At 39.3% G+C, this 18,863-nt stretch overlaps 1 protein-coding gene across 3 annotated transcripts in view; it reads left to right on the forward strand.

The window, feature by feature from the left end:
• Nucleotides 1-1,118: 1,118 nt before the first annotated feature.
• FRS2 (fibroblast growth factor receptor substrate 2) overlaps nt 1,119-18,863 on the forward strand; it is a 49,651-nt gene continuing 31,906 nt past the window's right edge. For 2 of the 3 annotated variants that reach the window (XM_066319151.1, XM_066319154.1), the window contains exon 1: nt 1,119-1,289. The gene's annotated coding sequence lies outside the window, so the exon portion shown is untranslated. Of the gene's footprint in view, nt 1,290-1,766; nt 1,820-18,863 lie in introns of all 3 variants that reach the window. The other variant, XM_066319153.1, reaches the window with a different exon arrangement.

The following is an 18,863-nucleotide window of genomic DNA, read 5'->3' on the forward strand; positions in this document are numbered from 1 at the left end:
TAGATCACAGTGTCTACTGGTCCAAGACCTGTCACGCGTACCGGTCTGTAAAGGGAACAGACGACACGGAGGCAGCAAGAACAAGAACAAACGTGTGGGGTTCTTTGCACTGCCTAACAGGAGTTTTAAGCGTTCCCACAAACCTGCACAGGTGTGGCACCTCCTCTGGCTCTCGTTTCCCAAATCAATTGTGCTGTATCTTTGTTTTTAATGTGCACAGCGCCTGCCTTTGCGTTCAGTGGCATGTAGTGCAACCTTACTAACACAGCCCAACTCCGACGGCTGTAGGTGAGGAGTCACCGCGGCAGCGCCTAAAGTAACACCGTGACATCGAGTGCTACAAAAGTTACAGCAAACCGAGCCAATCCTTCCCAGAGCTGTGCGTTTTTTTAAACCTGAGGAATCAGTAAGACGTGCTTCGCGGCCGCCTCCCTCCCCGCCGGCCCCCGCGCCGCTCCCGGCGCAGCCCCGCGGCCGGTGCCAGTGTCAGTGTCAGTGCCGGTGTCAGTGTCAGTGCCGGTGCCGGTGTCAGTGCCGGTGCCGGTGTCAGTGTCAGGGCCGGTGTCAGGGCCGGTGTCAGTGTCAGTGCCGGTGCCGGTGTCAGTGCCGGTGCCGGTGTCGGTGTCAGTGCCGGTGTCAGTGCCGGTGTCAGTGTCAGTGCCGGTGCCGGTGTCAGGGGCGGTGCCGGTGTCAGTGCCGGTGTCAGTGCCGGGGCCGGTGTCAGGGCCGGTGTCAGTGCCGGTGCCGGTGTCGGTGTCAGTGCCGGTGTCAGTGCCGGTGTCAGTGCCGGGGCCGGTGTCAGGGGCGGTGCCGGTGTCAGTGCCGGTGTCAGTGTCGGTGCCGGTGTCAGTGTCAGTGCCGGTGTCAGTGCCGGTGTCAGTGCCGGTGCCGGTGTCAGTGCCGGTGTCAGTGTCGGTGCCGGTGTCAGTGTCAGTGCCGGTGTCAGTGCCGGGGCCGGTGCCGGTGTCAGTGTCAGTGCTGGTGCCGGTGCCGGTGTCAGTGTCAGTGCCGGTGCCGGTGTCAGTGTCAGTGCTGGTGCCGGTGCCGGTGTCAGGGGCGGTGCCGGTGTCAGGGCCGGGACTCAGCGCCCCGCCCGCCGCTCCCCGGGCGCTGCCCCGGAAGGCGATCGCGGCCGCTCCGGAAGCGGAGCCGGGCAGGGTCCGGCCCAGAGCGCGGCCCTGTCGCTGCCGCGGTCGGAGGCGCAGCCGTGCCCCGGCCCGACGCGGGGCCGCCGTCTCGCCCGTCACAGGCGGCCCGGCCCGGCGGCCAGCGCGGGGCTCATGGCCCAGGTGGGTGCTGTCCTCGCCCCTTCCCCCGGCTCCTTCCCGCGGGGTGCCTGGCCGGCTCCGCTGCCGCCCCCTCCCAGCGGAGCCCCCGGGGCCCAGAGCAGCCCCTTGTCTGGCCTCCTCCCACCGGAGCCGGGCTGGGACGTGCCCCGCGGTAGGACCTGCTTCTCCTTCCCCGTGGGTCCGGGGCGGGAGCTCGGCGGCGGCCGGGCCCCCACGGGCACGGGGGGCTCCGGGCCGGGGCTGTTTGTGAGCGGGGAAGGCCGGGCATGGAGCGGGATCGCTGCCTTACGCTGGGGCTGGGGCGGGAACGGGGGTGGACGAGCGGAGTGCGAGTTTAGAAACAAAAGACGAGGGATAGATTTGACCCTGCTGTGGCTGTGTCGGAGGCAGGTCTGGCGCGGGGAGCGGTCCCGGCTGCCTGATCGCCTCCTCGTTACTCGGCGTGTCTGATGGTTGTGTTTCGTGTCACCTGTCAAGCCCTCGCACCTTCCTCCAGGTCAGCTGCGTCCGCCACATGCCTGCCAAGACAGGTGCGTTTGCTCTTCCAGGTCGCTGAGCAAACCCGCGGGACTTTGGAGGTGCGAGCCCTGAGACTAACTGGGAGCTCTGCAGGGTCAGTGGGTTGGGACCTCCAGGCTCTTGGAAGGGGGGCTGTGTGTATGAATGACCTCAGATTTTTGCATAAGAAGAATATGTTGTGTGTATGAAAGTGGCACCGAGCTCATTTCCTCGTGAGCCCTTCCTGGGACATATCGCTACACGTAAATGTAGCAGGGATAGATCTGAAGACACACAGTCATCAAAAAGTGTCTCAGTACTGATATGGCTTGAGTGCTCATCTAAACTTGAAATTTTTGAAGAAGAATAGATGTTGTTACATCTTCCTGGTCACTGCATCTTGTTCAAAGTCACTGCATAAGATGTCATAATCATGATTAGAAATCACTGGGAATGTTGTTGGACTATGAAAGTAATGCTATTATTGCAATGAAGAAATAGTATAGAAATCAAAAGATTTTAGTAAGTGTTGAAAAAGTTGCCAAATGTGGTTTGGGTACTAATATTTTTAACAAGCATTTTATTTGTGACTTTTAAATATTCCTGGATTTTTGTTTTTAACTTTAAGGCCTCGTGACAAAATGATGTTTAGTGTAATGAGCAAAAAGAGTTCTCTGAATAAGTCTTTAATGGTGCTAATATTAGCAATAATTCATTTAATCTATTCTGCTAATTCTACAGTATATTTGTATTTAGTGAAATGAATAAATTTTAAAGATTTATTGCTCTGTTAAAAGTGGCTTGGTATTAAGATATGTGGGTTCAGATCCAATAAACATTCTGGGTTTTTTTTGTTGAAATGAACATAACTGCTGGGGAAATTGTCTGTTGTCCTTAGTTAGCAAGTGCATTTGAACAGCACACCTGTCTGTGCCTGCTTGAAAGGAAACCTGTATCAGTATAAATCGCCAGTTCGAGTCCAAGTACTGCTAACTCCATGCTGAAGGGATCAAAATTAAGAACCTTATTCCTTGACTGAGAGTCCCTGAGTTTACTCACTTCCAAGTCAAGAATGCCTTGGAAATGCTTGTTGAAACAGTGTGCCAGCAGTTGTATGAATATATGGTTAAATAGGTTTTCAGGGTTTTGCTCACTTTCCAGTTCAGTGTTTTGTCTCAAGTGTTGGTGGTGAATTGAAGTCAAAATAAACTGTTCTTACTTCTCTATAATTTTTATAGGCAGAGTACTTTGGAACACTTTTTTGTCATACAAGAAATTTCAGTTGAAGAGAAGATAGGTTGTCTTATAAAATGCTGCTGTATGCAGGTGGTAGTCTGTGAAAGAATCTAGCTTTGTAAGAGAGCTTATTAACTGGAAAAATACAGTATATGGCACTTGGGAAGACTTGGGAAGACTGGTTTTCAGAAAAAAGCATCTCATTGTGCACTTCAGTTCTTGAACTGTAATGTTGATATGTCTCTACCTTTTGAATATATATGATAATATTTCTTTTCTTTTTTAACTGGATGAACATAAATGGACATTTCCTTTGCATGGAAATAGTTCTCTGCTAAATTTAACAATTCAGTTATAAATCCCATTGTTTATAAGTTAAAAAGATCGTTGCTAACAGTCTGTGCTCCTAGTTATTATACATTGTTCAAAAGTTAGCTTGAAAGTAGCTACATCAATGACCTCATTGAAATTAATTTTGCTCATTTCTGTGATCATTTGGACTTGTAGTTCAAGCAAAACAACTTTTTGAATAATGAATGAAATTCAATCCTGAGTAGAGAGGTTTGTTAGACGACTTTAATCACCAGAACCATTTAAATTCCTTGTAAGTACTAAACTATGGTTAAGATAATACTTAATGTGGCTGCAATGGTTTTATTCCATGTATATTCTTCTTATGCAAAAATCTGAGGTCATTCAATCAGTGATGTTTGAAACAATTCTCTGGCAAAACTATCATTAAGTTAGAAAAACTAATGCTCTCTCTTTGTTTTATTGAATATGAAGAGTGAAAGTGGTTAATGTAGTGAACTGGCCTTACTTCTTGCTTCTTGTGCCCAAGTAGACTATGGCTGCTTAGGTTCCTGCAAAGATTAGAGTAAGGTTTAATCTTAGGAAAAAATTGATTAAAATAGTCACATTCAGCTTGAGGGCAAGCTGAAATTTTAAATGTGGTGGTGTCCGAGTGTTTCCATAGCTTTCCAAGCTGATTAAAATTGGATCTCCCACCTTCCCAGCATCCTTCCTTCTCTTCCTTCCTTGTGCTGGTAAGAATTGCACTGGGAACTGGTTCAGGAACCCGTACTGGCTGAAAATTAGCTACTTTTTTTTCTTTCCTGGATAGAATTAGTTTTCAGTTGCCTGGGTACCCCGAGCCACCTCACCTGGCAGTTGCACAGCTCTCAGTGGCTGTGTGAGCAGAGGGGTGGGATCCTAGAGAGGAAGAGCAAGACTGGCCCACCATGGGCCTGGGTCTGTGAGGTTGGTGTTGCAGGACTCCAGCCTTCGACCTACTGCTCCTGCTTTGCATTGGCATACAGCTGGCACCGACCAGCTCCACCATTGAAAAACATGGTCCTGTTTGCTTCCACCCTGCTCTGCTGCTTCCTCCTTTGTGCAGGCAAATACTTGTATGGTTATGTGGTGAGCTGGGCTGGGGATTGAACTAACCTGGGGGAGGGGCAGGCAGGGAAGGGTTCTCTTTGAGCTGGATCAGTTTGCTGCACAAACATTTGTGCTGGCGCAGAGATGGGGGTGGAAGCAAGCACTAAGGGGAGCAGGGTGTGTCTGTTTCTTTTGGTGACCCTGACACATTATGCCAGTTTAAAGTATGTTTGATACTGGCCTAATTCTGTCAAGTTAACATGGTGCAGCATTAAGGGATTGAAGACATCATTTGGTTGGGGCTCAGGAGAATATTTGCATCTAAGACCCCTTAAACCAGGATGATGTACGTCCTTTGAAGGGATTTTGGGGGAAGAATCTGGCCTTTTGTATAGTAACTAATTAAAAAAAAATGATACCTATCCTTTCATACTACTGGTGTTAATCATATTACTGCAAAAATAAATCTTTAGCATGCATATTGAATTTTTAAATTTAAAATTCTTAAATAGAGAAAGGTAGTGATCAGAGTGTCCACTAAGAGAATGGCAGTGTATTTTTCAGTAACAAGTAGCTAAAGAGACAGAACAAAATCTGTGAAAATTTTTGAGGCTGGTGTAAAATACTCATCCTAACTTCACACAGTTTCTGGGAAGGTAGTCTGTCACTAAGTAACTATAATGATTAGTGGTTTTCAAAATCTGTCTTATGCAGCCTGTCATAGAGGTTGTAGTTAATATTTCAGGATATGGATAGGCATTGATTTTTTTTTTCTCCCCTAATATCTGTGAAAATTGTAGATACCGTGTCCCCTGTCCATTTGTCCCTCCTTCTCTGCCATAGATTACCATGTGTATTGATCCTTTCCACCAGAGAAGCCATATGCAGTGTTATATGCTTTAGTCATAATCAGCCATTAAATGGACTGTGTTAGCTCAGCCTACCTTCACTGGTCAGTTACCTTGATTAATTTTTCCCTAAGTGGATTAGTGTGCTCTTACATGATTCACTCTGTTGCAAGTCTGTATGGGTGGTAGTCTCTCTTTGCTCAGTGGTGATGAGTAACTGGGCAGTAGCTACTGCTGGAAGAGATGACCTATCTGCAGCTCTTAAGTAAAAACGTAAAAATGTAATGGGTTTTATTTTTGTCAGCTACTGGTTTTTTATCAAAATGGTTTGAGGAAGTGTTGGCAGAAGACTGCTGTCCAGAGATGGAGGACATGCCGATGATATTTTGGTTCGCGTATGAATTGTAGAACAGCCGTTGTAATAGACTTTCAGTTTTCCACCCTTAAACATCATCTTTGGTTGTTGGCCCTTCTGTGTAATCAGTGACAAATGTGACAATTCTTTTTAAACTTGAACTGGTGATAAGTGTGTGGTGCTTTCTCATATAATTATGTGTGCATACAAATGTCTGAGTATGTATGTCATGGATTCTCCAACTATACTGTACTTTTCAAAGCTTCATCCTTACTGCATCTGACAGGGTGGCAACAATCACACTGGCAAATTTAGTTCACTCTTTATTGTGTTCCCTTTTCCTGCAACCATGGGATTCTCCACAATTTCAGTTTTCCCCTCAAGCTTTAAATGGCAACAAAAATAATTATCTCTTGGCTTAAATAAAAAGAACTAATAACTTATTTCTGATGTTTATACAATAAAAATTCATGATTATTGCATGTTTGGGACTGTTCTTTTCTAATTAGTGGAAATGGCATTGTGATTACTGACTGTTTCCTTCTCATGTCTTAGAGTACTTAAATTTCATGTTTTATTTTGTTCTTTTTCTAAAATGCTTTTACATCCATATGTGGGGTAGTGAAATGAGAAGCTCCTTGTCACAGGAGTGATATGTAATCTGCCACTGACTTCTCAGGCCACCCAGGGTAATCTCTTAACTTTTTGCTTGAATCTCAGTCAACAAAGTAATACTGGTGTCTGTGTTAGGCGGTGTGTTCCTCTCAGATATTGCAAGTGTAAACTCATTGTGTTGCATGCTATTGCAATCATACCTGACCATGCTGGATGGCCTTTAGTTACTTCAGCTTCTAGAATCAGCCAGTTACTAGAGCTGCTGTTTCTTCCCACAGAACTGGGTTGTTTTTATTTTGTTTTTATTTTGTTGTTGTTTGTTTTTTTTAATAGGTGTTTAGGTTCTGTTTGGCTGTAGATAGAAACACCTCTGTGTTGGTACATATTTGGACCAGGATTTAAAAAAAATACATTAAAAAATGCAGGTTTTAAGCTTATCCTTACTCTTTCCTTTATTTATGATAAATGTGTATCTTACGGAAAAGGTGCTCAGTTATATCTTGCTATTCAGCTTTTTCTTGTACGGGTGTTTGTTACTTTTCTGTTGAGAAAAATCTAATTCACAAATACCACATTAATTGTCTGTGCTTGTAGCAAATGTAAAATACTGTCAGGCAGTTGGCATATCTGAGATACTGATAGTTTTCGTGTATGTATGCCCAGGTCAGGAGAGACTGGAGCCCCACGTTGTCAGTCTGAAGAACTGGCTCTTTTCCTTGGCCTTTCTTCACAGTGATTTTGGTCCTAGCAGGGTTGAGATGCTACTGCTGTCATTCACACAGTGGTGATGGTTACTGTAAACCTCTGATCCATCCTGAGTGCTGCTGACTCAGTGGTGAAAAGTTGCTTGAATTTCCTGCCTTTCCATAGGTAAAATAAACTCTCCATCCCATATACCTGGGTTCCTGTGTTTCTAATTCAAGTTACAGATCTTTGATTTCTCATGAGAGCTGCAGTTTAAAATAGTGTGTTGATATTTTCACTGTTCTATCACTGCTGCTGAAGAAGTTAAACTGCATAGTAGTTCTTATCTGCTGGGATTGCACACCTTGGCACAGATGAAGCATTTGTCTTTGATGAAGATATTCCTAAATGCTTTGCACAGAGATATTACCTTCTTGTGTGGTGGTAGGACACCTGGCACAATATGCAGGTGGGGGCATTTCATTCTTAACATTATTTATTGGGGAAATGTGATTGCAGTAATACTGCTTGCTGAGAATCATAAACTATCATGATTTGGAAGAGACCGAGTTGTGTGGACATTGGAAAGATATTCATCAGCACAGTACTGCACAAATTTCTGAGATGAAATGTCTTTATTTCATTATTCACAAGATGTTTGACAGGGTGGAGAGTTGACTGGTTTTGCTGTGCTTTAGTGGGACATTTTTCCCTAATGGAGATGTTGAAGCTGTTGCTTTAAAGAGGGAACTCTCACTATTTCCTCTTTTTCTCTTTTCCTCTTTTGCAGAAATGCAAACTTTAGTTTGTATTTAAACCTGAAGTGACAAATGAACGATCTAGTGCTGTGTTCAATCTTGGTAGCAATGTATTAATCTTGTGCTGTGCCTGTTTGAATTGACAACAGTAGCTTTTTGCTTAGCAGGATGGCAGAGCAAAACTGAGTTGACTATGCAGCAGTTATCCTTCAGACACGGCTAAATTTTTCAGTCTATTTATGAGTATCAACAAACACTTTGTGCATACTTTTGCCATGCATTGAATGCTTCTATTTTCCTTTAATTTAGCTTAAAACTAGTAATGGAATTCCTGAGGTTTTGAAAGGAATAGCTCTTGGCAAGCCTAGGGTTTTGAAACCAAAGGCAAATTAAGATACCAAGCAAACACAGGGAGAGCTACTTCTTCAGGGAAGTATGTTAAGATTCTTTTGGCATCTTAGCATTTGTTGTAGGGCTTGTTCAATTTTTTCTTTAATCTCTTTGAATTACTCCTTTAAAGCACAGTTGTTGTTACTTTTCTTTTAAGAAAATCTTACTGAAACACAAGGAGACTTTTTTCCACTTGATGTCACTCCACAAGTTCACCCCTTTCAGGCAACCATTAGAAGGAAAGGGTATTAGACTACTTTTTTTCTAGCTGTCTGTATTTTTCAGTAACTCCACACTAATTGAAGCATGTAGTTAGAACACAAATTTTAGTTTAAATAAAATATGGTCTTGCTTTTAAATCACCACAAGAATTATAATTGAAAGTAGTTGCTTTTGTGCATCTGTCAGGTGGTACAATAATACAGTTAAAAATTATTTACATTTTCAAAGTGTAGTTGGGCTTTTTATAAAATGTGTAACTAAGCTGTTTAGGTTTGTGGGAATGAGAGGGTGGATGATGTAGGGAAACTTGCCTGGCTGTCACAGCCTTCACCCCCTCCTGCCTTTGCGGTGCTGCTTGCTGTAAGTGTCTTCCCACTTCTGTACCCTCTTCCCACTAACCCTGAAGTGTGCAAGGTTCATAGAAATCTCTGCATCTCCTGTATTTAGGTTGCTGTAAATTTTGTAGAGTTTTGTGGCTCTTTGTGTGTCTTCATTCAGTCCCGCATTTCCTTCAAGTGTTTTTTATCATCATAAACATTTTGAATGCTTCAGAGCTCTTCATCTTCTCTCTCAAACAACTCATTTGCCTGCCATTTGCAATGCTGCTGACAGTGTAATAATCCTCCCTTGCCCAGGGAGGGCACTTGTTTGGGAATAGCCCTTTCTTTTTCTTCTCCTAGAGTCCACAGTCATGTTTTATTCATATACTCCTTCCTTGTCCAAATGGCGTTTTCAAGACCACATTTTCGTTTTCTGTCTTTGCAAATGAAGTTTCTGTATCTGCCATCTGGAGTACTTCAAGTACCTTCTCCCTCTGCTGATATTCCCATCTCTGCAATCTGTTCAAAATACAGCTGCTGCGATTTTTCAGTAGTCTGACTGCTACTTTCCTCATCAAGCTAAAGCTCCTTTATTGTCTTTGAATTCAAAGACCCATGTCTTGTATTGCTGCATCATAGCCTTTTTCCTTGCTACTTCTGGCACTTGAATCTGTCTTCTTTTCCATCCCATCCCCCCGCCCAGGCCCATGTCTTTACTTGTATTTCATGTCATATACTTTGATTTACAAAACTGAGATGTTATATGTTAATGCTATTACAAGAGAAAATGACTGCACCTTTGACCATTCTTCTTGGGTATCCTGTTGTCTCTTTGCTTATATAGATAAATAATGTTTTAAATTATGCAAGCAGACAGGGATATATATTACCTTTGGAGCTTTTCTTATAGATAGTTTGGAAACATATGTTGCTGTATATCTTTTAAATCTGATTTATTTGTCCAGTGATTTTACTTTGGAGTGCACCAGTGGCATGCTTTGAATTCTGTTATGTGATGAGGTGTCATATTTTGTGGACATTTAGTATCATATGTGATTTCAGGTAGTAAATGCTGTTTTCTGCACTTGGCAGGTTTCTTTAGTGAGGCAGATGTAATCTGCAGCTTTTATTGAAATAATACAATAATAGAATTAAACTGGCAATTTAAGTAGTATTAAGTGCTATGTCATATACTTGACTTATTGCAGAACTAATGCTAATATTAACAGAGGTAATACTTTTTTTTTTTGTTATTAAGGGAAACCAAGTCACTCTTAAATATTTTTTTCATGTTTCATGAAGCTTTGGTCCCAGGGTTTTTGCGGTTTGTGTTTTGCATTTTATTTGTGATTTTTTGGAGGGGGGTTGGAGGTAAACTGCTGTGGCTACTTGTAATTTGAGATTTTTTGGCTGGTAATATCATGAAAAAGGAAACTAGTTATAATAGATAAAATAATAAATTTCAATGTATAGCTTGCTGTATGTGTCTTAGAAATGTTTTAGGACAGTATAGTTAAATCATTGTGAATCTCTTCTGTGTCATGGCACCTACCTTATGTTTTCTTCTCTTAAAATCTGCTGAGTAGACTTTCATAGGTTGAAATTGAGAATGCAGTATGTGTTGCTCATCAATTTTTGTTGCTATAAATGTAAAAGGACTAGGGCAGTGGTAGTTAGAGTGTTAATTCTCTCAGGTGTACGAATGTTAATACTAAAGTAAGCTGGATGTTTCCTGTCAGACTACAGATAAGGTGCACTATTTGTGCATCTAGACTGGATGTAGCCTTAAATTCGTAAATAATTGTCCACTACTTTTGGGCTGCAAAAAGCATTTAATTGGCAAATATTTAGATCTCAGTATGAATGTGAATGCTTGCCTTCTTATCTCTCTGATAGTTATCTCTTTCTTCATTTGCTGTACAAGTTTTAGGTGATGGTATTCAGTTCCTGAAAGAGCTTCCTCTGCACTTGCAATTTTGCTAGGAAGGATGCCATTATGTTAATCTTTGTTATTAAAAGGCATTTAGTTAAGATTTTTTAGATCTTGAAAAGTAATGAACAAGTTAATATTAAATCAAGTCCAATAAATTGTTCTCTAAGCTTGAACTTTGTGGTACTTTAGTATTATATTAACAATATTGTTGTCCCTATAGTCAGAGAAATTCTGAGTAATACATGCCAGTTGGTCAGTCCTGCTACTCCATTCCTAAAAGTTGCTGGACTAGAAAAGAATTTATAGAGGAAATGAAAAAGAGAAGGTGCTACATAGACCTCAGACAAACTTTTTTTTATAATTTCTTCCCTCTTCTTTTTTTTTTTTTTTTAGTAGAGATGTGGACCTTTCCTGTGCAGTACTTACATTCTCTCTCCCTAAGTTCCAGAACTTCTTCTGATAACAGAGGTTGGGAGAGCATTTCCAGCTTGTCCTGTGGCTCTTTAGTTCTAGAGCAGTGTGTGTTTTGTCTCAGAGTTACAACATATACCAGAAACTTAGATAAGCTTCTAGTTTCTGTAGGACACTTTGGGTTTAAGTGTACATTATGACTCTTATTTTAAGATACTTCATGGCCACTTAGGATCTTGAAATATTTCTACTAGTAAAGTGCAACAAAGTGCTCTTCAAAATCTAAAGTTCAAGTTATTTGTTTTGGATTTTCTCTGCCTACAGTGTTATGCTGATCATCTGACCTTCACAAATGTGTTTTCTTTTATAATGATTTTTGTCTCTAATTGTCAGTACATTTGCCTAATAAGTATTTATTTCTGCTTTAGAGTTCATTATTCTGTTAAATCCCTGTTCACTAGTCCCATAGAGCACAACTTCATGTATGTCTGCTAAATTTATATTTACTTCTCTTGAAGACTTTGTATTTCTTATGTCAGCTGTAATATAGAATTCTAATGGTTAAATGGATGTAACTTACTAATTGTAAATGCTATGGTTTCATATCATAGTGAAAAGCAGTTTAACCTTGTTGATAGTATAAAATTAAAACTTCCTCTTTCAAGATTTGATTGTGCCATTACCATATCAGTTTAGCATTACTGGTTATAAGCTCTCCATAGGAAGGATGGGTTTTTTTGAAGCTGTAGGATGATGTCTGAAGAGAAGAAACATATTCAGCTTAAGCTTTGAGGACAGGCTAAAGTACTTAATAGTACCTGGTGTACTCTGGGGAAAGCTCTAAATAAATGATTAAATGTTGACTACCAGGAGATACTTTATGCTGATAAGTAGAGATAGAATCAGTTGTTATGTGACATCAGACTGCTCTTGCATTGGTGACTGGATGCAGTGGTACTATTTCATTGGTGCTGACTTCTAAAGTGAGCAGTGCATTAAGGAGGGTGCACTGGATTCCTGTCATACTGTATTCGTGACATTTTAAAGTAGTGGCACTTTAGGTTTATTCTGTATGAAATATTATTTCTTGAGTGTGCTGTACTAGGGAAATGTACTTTCTATAATCTTGACTTTAAATAAGGAAGTGTCACAGAAGAATAATTCTGGTGATGGAATAATAAAGTCTAGCAGTGGTGAGCAGTTGAAGTGGTTTTTTTCACAGTACTTCTGACAGTGATTTGTGAGAGATCTTGGTTTACATTCATTGCAAAGGCTTTCTATTAATTAATTCCAATACCAGACTATTTCAATGAGGTCACATCATTGATTACATTTCAGTGTGAATGAACTGTTTTGAAGTGGGTAGTTGTAGGAAATTTTGTAACTACATAGCAACAGGTAAAAAGAACGTAAAACTAGAAAGAATAAGGGGTAAGTAGAACTAGGAAGAATAAGAGTGTAGTCTTTGAAATACAAGTCGAGTTGTGAATAAAATGCAACTAAAATTGTTACTAGAAATTGTAACCAAAAAATGTTTGATGTTTAATTTTGTATGTTAGAAGCTGTTTGCTGAGCTGCTTATAGGATAATCCTAAAAACAGACTTTATTTAAACTTTTTTGGGGTTTCAAATCGGTATTTGTGAATATATTACTCTTGTGTTAGTTGTGAAAGTAAAACCATTGTAAAATGGAAAATTGGCAAAAAAATCTCAGAAATTTAGTAGCTGTATTTCTTTTGTTCTTTGCTAGATATTGTATAATTTGGGACCAGGGACTTTTTTTTTTTTTTTTTTTTTTTAAAGAAACACTTTATTTCCAAGGCTTGAAAGTTTTGTGCTGGTGCAGATGCACAGTGAGTAGATCATTCCCCCTTTCTCTAGCTGTATTTTTAATTTGTTTGAATAGCACAGTTCTGCCCAGCAGCTGTACACTTGGGTGAAGTGTTTACAGTTAAACTGGATATCAGTAGGTTTAGGATTTTTTAAGTTAGAAAAGGTGGTGGCATATCTTGGGGCAGGTAGTGCACTTCTTTTTGTAGTTTGTTTTGCAATACTCTTGTACATGCATGACTAAACTGTAAACGAGTTTACAGTGTGGCCTTATGGTATTTTTTGTTTATTTGCTTTAAGAGGCCATGGTGTAAACTGCAGCAGTGTAGCAGCTGATTCGTGACTGGCTCAGTGTATGTCTCCTGAATAAGGGATTTTGGTGGGGGGCTGGCACCTAGTGAGTACTGTGAATTTCTCGGCTGGCTTCTTGGTGATGGTGGTTGCTACTTCCCAGAACTTCATTTTATTTCCAAGAAAACTGTAAATGCTTCTTTATGAAGTGTGTGCATTCACAGACACACATTAGACCTAATGTAATAGTGCCTAATGTAATGAATTGTGCTAGTGGGTTTTGTGGTGCCTTGCAGCTTTTCATATGGATTTTAAGCATTATTTATAAATCTATTTTAGTATTTTTTTTAACTAACAAAGCTACTAGATGTGCGTCAACTAAGGTCATATTTCACAATTGATGGCATAAGTCTATAGTAGTGACTTGGCAGAGATTTTAAACACTTAAAAATGTAATGAGACTTCTGAAAAGTGTCCACTTTAGAAGATTCCCCAGGGAAACTCTCAAATGAGTAATGTACAGTACCACACAAGTAGGAGACTGAGTTCTTAGAATCCTGTGATTGCTTCTTGTTCCCTAGGCTGTCTGATGACCATCAAGGAAGCCTAGATGTGCTAGAGGTTAAAGAACTCGGCTCTTGCTTCAATACATAGTAAATTACAAAAATGGCTAAAATTAACATACCCATACAAATTTGTTCTATCCAGTTTGGTCATAGTTCAGTGAATATAATGGACAAAATGTATTGCCTCAGCAGTCAAGAATTAATGCAATTTTGGTTGAATAATAGAAAAATTACACCACTGGGGTTAATTGATTCATGCTGCTGCTATGTGGGGCTGTTAGAAAGGGCAAGGTTGACATGCTCATGGTCCTGCTTGAAGGTGTAACAGGGCTGCCGGCAAAAGTAATTGCTGCAGTAGGAGAATTTATATCAGCCTGCAGCACTAGGCAGGTTTCAGAATTTGACAGCAGCCGTACTTGCATCATACTACAGGCTTTTATTAGCTGGCACAGCAGAAGCAACGTATGAATATAATCTTGTTCTGGTTCTATCACGTATTGTTTAAAAGTTTTCTAACTTCTTCTTTTCCCTTCTGCATCACATTTGGCTTTCCTCTCACTTGGGATGTTGCAGGTGTATATAGGATATACTGAAATAATGTAAATGAAAAATTCTCCTTGTTAAACTAAAACTAAAACTAAACCGAACAGTTTTCTCCTGCTGTAGTTTAGGGGGTAATGTACAGAAATTGACCGGCATATTCAGATAGCCAACATAAATGGGTTGGAATTTCTGAAGGAGTGTAGAGATGTTAGTTTACTAATACTGAAAATATTCAGAGTCAAGTAATTTACCTGGAGTTGTACAGTAGTATCAAAGCACATTTGTTTACAAACACAGTAATAATTCACTCCTTTTAATGATCAGCTATTAGAGAGAATACATCCAGTTCAGATGTAGAACTGGACTTGTGAAAACTTGTAGTATTTCACATAGGTGAGCAGCCTAAAGATTGGTGGGTTAAAACAGAAGTTTTGGGAGTCAGGCAAGATAAGGTAAGGCAGTGAATCAGCACAGGGAATTATATGGGAACTGATAAAGAAAGGGGACTTGAAATCAGTTAGGAAGAAGTTTGATTTTGGGGAATGTTGTGTGCTTGCTTTAATTTATCCTAATCTTGCCTATTACACATAGAATTTGAATTACAGTGTTTTACTGTCTTAACATTAGCTAATTATCATGTTTCTTAGTTCTAAATTACTTTCAAAATACCTGCAATATTTTTAGGCAGGGATAAGTGGCTTCTGTGCTTTTGGGTGTCTTCCAGTGCATACAAAGGGGTTGCAGTAAGTGGATAGTGTATCTGGGATTAAAGTACACTGTAAGTAGCATAATGATCATTTCACACTGTTTCTGTAACTATATTTAAACTTCTATCAGTTCCTTTCTATTTTTGTTCTAGAAAATAATGTAACTGCTGCAGATTTTATTCTTGGGTTGCAGCTTCTGTAACATATGCTTGTTGACTGATTTCAGTATTTATTAATGATAGTGTGTTGCTCTGACAGAAACTTGTGTTTTGTTTGCTTGTATGGTGTTACACACACCATTTTAATTTGCTTTTGAATTTTTATATTAACTGAAAAGTATAGAGAGAAAGAATGGGAATCATGGTTTATCTTGGATATCCAAACTTGCTTTGGGACATTACTGCCAAAGGCAATTACACTTAGTGATTATTATGTTTACGAAGTTGTTGTATTTTCTCAAACCACAGTTCTTATAAAAGGATAATTAAGTTAAAGCTTGGGCTTTTCTTTGCAGATTCTGTGCCAGTGCCAAAATATTTTCAGACAATACATAGTTATCATTTCAAAGATATCCTTTTAACTTAGAAATTAAAAGCTAAGTAGTGTAGTAAGTTTTTAAACTGGTATTCAGTAATCTAGGACAGTAGTAAGTATAAGGTGAAAGCAAATCATTTATCTTGCACTGTCATTACAAGTCAGATGTGAAATGTGAAAGCTTAAAGTTTATGTTCTTGCTCTGAATTAATTTTTCTCCTATTTATCTTTCGCAGATGGGGGGACAAAAATCTTTCAGTTTGTAGCTATGCTTGCTGAATACTTTAGTGATCAGGTTTAGCAAATGACAAACTTCCAAAGGTTTCAGACTGAGTGTTTATGTAAAGTATAATTTAAAACTTGATATCTGTAGTTGGCTCCTTGAGAAATGATGGGAATGACTACCAGCAGTCAGCTGGAACAACTTAACTGTCAGGAGCTTAATCTTAACTTGTACACTTAAATGAAGTTTTGTGTTCTTATTTTAAACAAAAAGGAAAATTAAATGCACTTCTGTAAGAAAACAAAACCTGTGCTGGCTAAATTCACTAATCCTGTTCTTAAATATTTAAGATTTTTTGACACAGTGCAGTGTAAATGGAAGCTAGAAATAGCACTTTTAGAAATTGTAAAATATCAAGAAGCTGTGTGTCTAAGTCTAGATTTAATAAGTCTTATCAATACAATTTTTGATGTCGTAACTGAAATACTGTACTTTGTATGTACAAAACTCTTTTCAACTTTTAAACAGATTTACACTTTGGACCTAACTTTGCCTGTATATGAACTTAGCTTTGCATAATGTTTGTTAAAAGAAAGCAGTTTCAAAGGCTACAGATTGGTTTCTTTTCCCTTAGGTTTTCTGTAGGGCTTTGTAGAAATGATACACAGGTTAATCTATTTTAGCAAATTTCTGTAGTATCATCCTAGATTATAATGAAGCTTTATTTTCGTGATGACTTTAAGGTGGTTGAAGTGTGACCTGCTGTGAAAAAGGAAGTGTCTGATTTCTCCTTAGGCATCATGGTCCAGCCTTCCTTTTGTTGGCACTGGTCACACTGTGGTCATTTGATCTGCAAGACCAATGCAGTAGTTGGGATTGAAGCTTGTCTGGCTAATTAGAATATGGCCAGAGCAGAAAAGATCTTATCTTTCAACTGCTTCACCTTTAGATCAGCTGAGGGGAACACAAAATAGCATTCTGAAAAAGAAAAGCAGTTAATTTAAAATATCCCACCTCACAATGACTCTTTAATTTACAAAAGGAAAGCTTCACACTACTTGATAAAAAACCCCCTATTTTCTATACGTGTAAGGAAATGATACAGCCTTGCTATAAACTGTCTTTGTATTTCTGAGGAAATACATAGGCTTGGTTTTGAAAGAGATGAGTTTTTTATTACCTCTTATTATGTCAGTTCTAGTAGACATAATTGCAGTAGAGAAAATTACAAATTTTGAAAATAATTGTTTTTGGCATTTTTGGGCTTCAGTGTCAACATACAAAGAAGAATAAGTGGAGTAGGACATAGGTATGTAAATATTAGTATTGAGTCATTTGGACTTCCTTGTGATTTCACAACAGTGGTAAGAAATGAGGGTTTTCTTCAGACAAGCAAGCAGAGTTTGGCAGTGTAAAATTTATGGAGCAGCCCAACTTAATCTTTAGAGAGTGTTACACAACTGTTTGGTTACTGATATTCACTGTTTTGGTCTTTTTTTTTTTTTTTTTTTTAATTGTTCAGTCATCTTAAGTTACTCCCTTTATGTAACTAAAATCAAACACTGTGGTTAAAGTACTTCTTATAATGAAAATTATATTGAGTAGAATACACTGAATTTCTTTTGTTTACGAATTTTTTTTTACTGTCCTTCCTACTTCCCATTCATCCTTGTATCACATGTACTTAAATATGGCTTCTGGGACACATTTAATGTCATGTGGGTTTTTTTTTTTTAATTATGAAAGAGAATATTTAAAAAAACCCTCAAAACTTTTAAAAGTTTAGCTTTAATCTTGAGTATAAGGTCAAAAGAGCTTTCACAGTTTCAGCTGTTTGAAAGCTGTCTGGCTGTAATGTTCAAATCTTTGACATGAAACATGAGCTTATAAGAGTAGTAAAGACTCACATTTTCTTTTAAACCTTTGTATTTCCTTTTCAGGTTAAATACTTACTGCTACTTGCAAAATAATTGAACTTTTGGATACATTCTGCCTAGATTAGTGTTGCCCTTGAATGTGCAGAATATATAAAAATGCAAAACTATTTGGGATTTCGCCTCACTTTTAAATTCAGAACGATTGAAAGATTACTACAAGAAACTTAAATTTTTCATATTAACTTGTAGCTTTACTAACTGTGAGGGGAATTATTAGACACAGCTGTTCACTTATTTTCTCTGGTCTTCCCAGAAATGTCCTATCCTATCTATCCTGGTTGCATGAAAAGACCAGGTTTCTGGGGTTGCAGTGAATCAATAGGAACCCTGTGGTGTTAATTAGATGTTATTAACAACATCTGGCTTTGCTATTGGTACTCCTGTCTTCTTCTGGATAGACTAAATAAGCAAGACCACTTCAGTATTTTGGATTTGGAAGCATCAGTTTCTGGTAATTGAAGATGTGGCTTTTAAGGAATGACATGGAAAATACTTTGAGGAATAGATTTAAGGGATGACTTGGAAAATATATTTAAATTTTAATGGCGTTCTTTAATGGTTTATATTGTGTATATATGTATTTTTTATGGGAAAATGCAGAGTGTGAGATACATGGCTGTGCTATTGTTAATTTGTCTGGTAGTTTTTAAGTAGTGGTTTGAGGGGACTGTTCTTAACTCAGTGTGAAATGATAATCTTTCTCTTAGTTTTCACAGATCTGGTACAACTTTTTGGGATCCATGTTGATTTTTACACGTAGGAGAATTTATGTATCTGGCACAGGCAGCAAGATAAATAGCAGTGGTGAGATGAAGGCACAGGCAGGCATCTGGTGCCTTGAAGTTTATAGAAAGCTCAAAGAGGCTATTCCTTTTTCTGAAGACCAACAAGCTGTTTCAGAGTTAGGAGAGCAAATACTGGATTTATGTATGGTGAGACCTGCCCTGCTTAAAATCGATGACACTGAGTAACTGGAGGTTCTGGTGTGTAGCAGACTTTGGAAAGGAGAAACTATGTGCTCAGGGGCTCTGCATCTGTATCACCATGCTGATGAGTGCAAGTAATCAGGTCCTTCTGCTAGGTTATTGTGTAGTTTGGGTAAAGATTGAACTTTTTGCCTTAGAGCCTGTTAATTGGAATAATTCTGTGTATTTTGGGAGTAGGTAATTAATGAATATTTCAATACAAGTAATCACCAAAATTTTTTTAACCACTCAAGTATGCTTGCCAGTGTGTTTCCAAAACATGCCTATATCCAAAATTGCAAGTCTGTTGGACCACTTGGGCAGA

The sequence above is a fragment of the Sylvia atricapilla genome, chromosome 5 (genome assembly GCF_009819655.1).
Source record: "Sylvia atricapilla isolate bSylAtr1 chromosome 5, bSylAtr1.pri, whole genome shotgun sequence".
In the NCBI taxonomy this organism is placed as follows: domain Eukaryota; kingdom Metazoa; phylum Chordata; class Aves; order Passeriformes; family Sylviidae; genus Sylvia; species Sylvia atricapilla.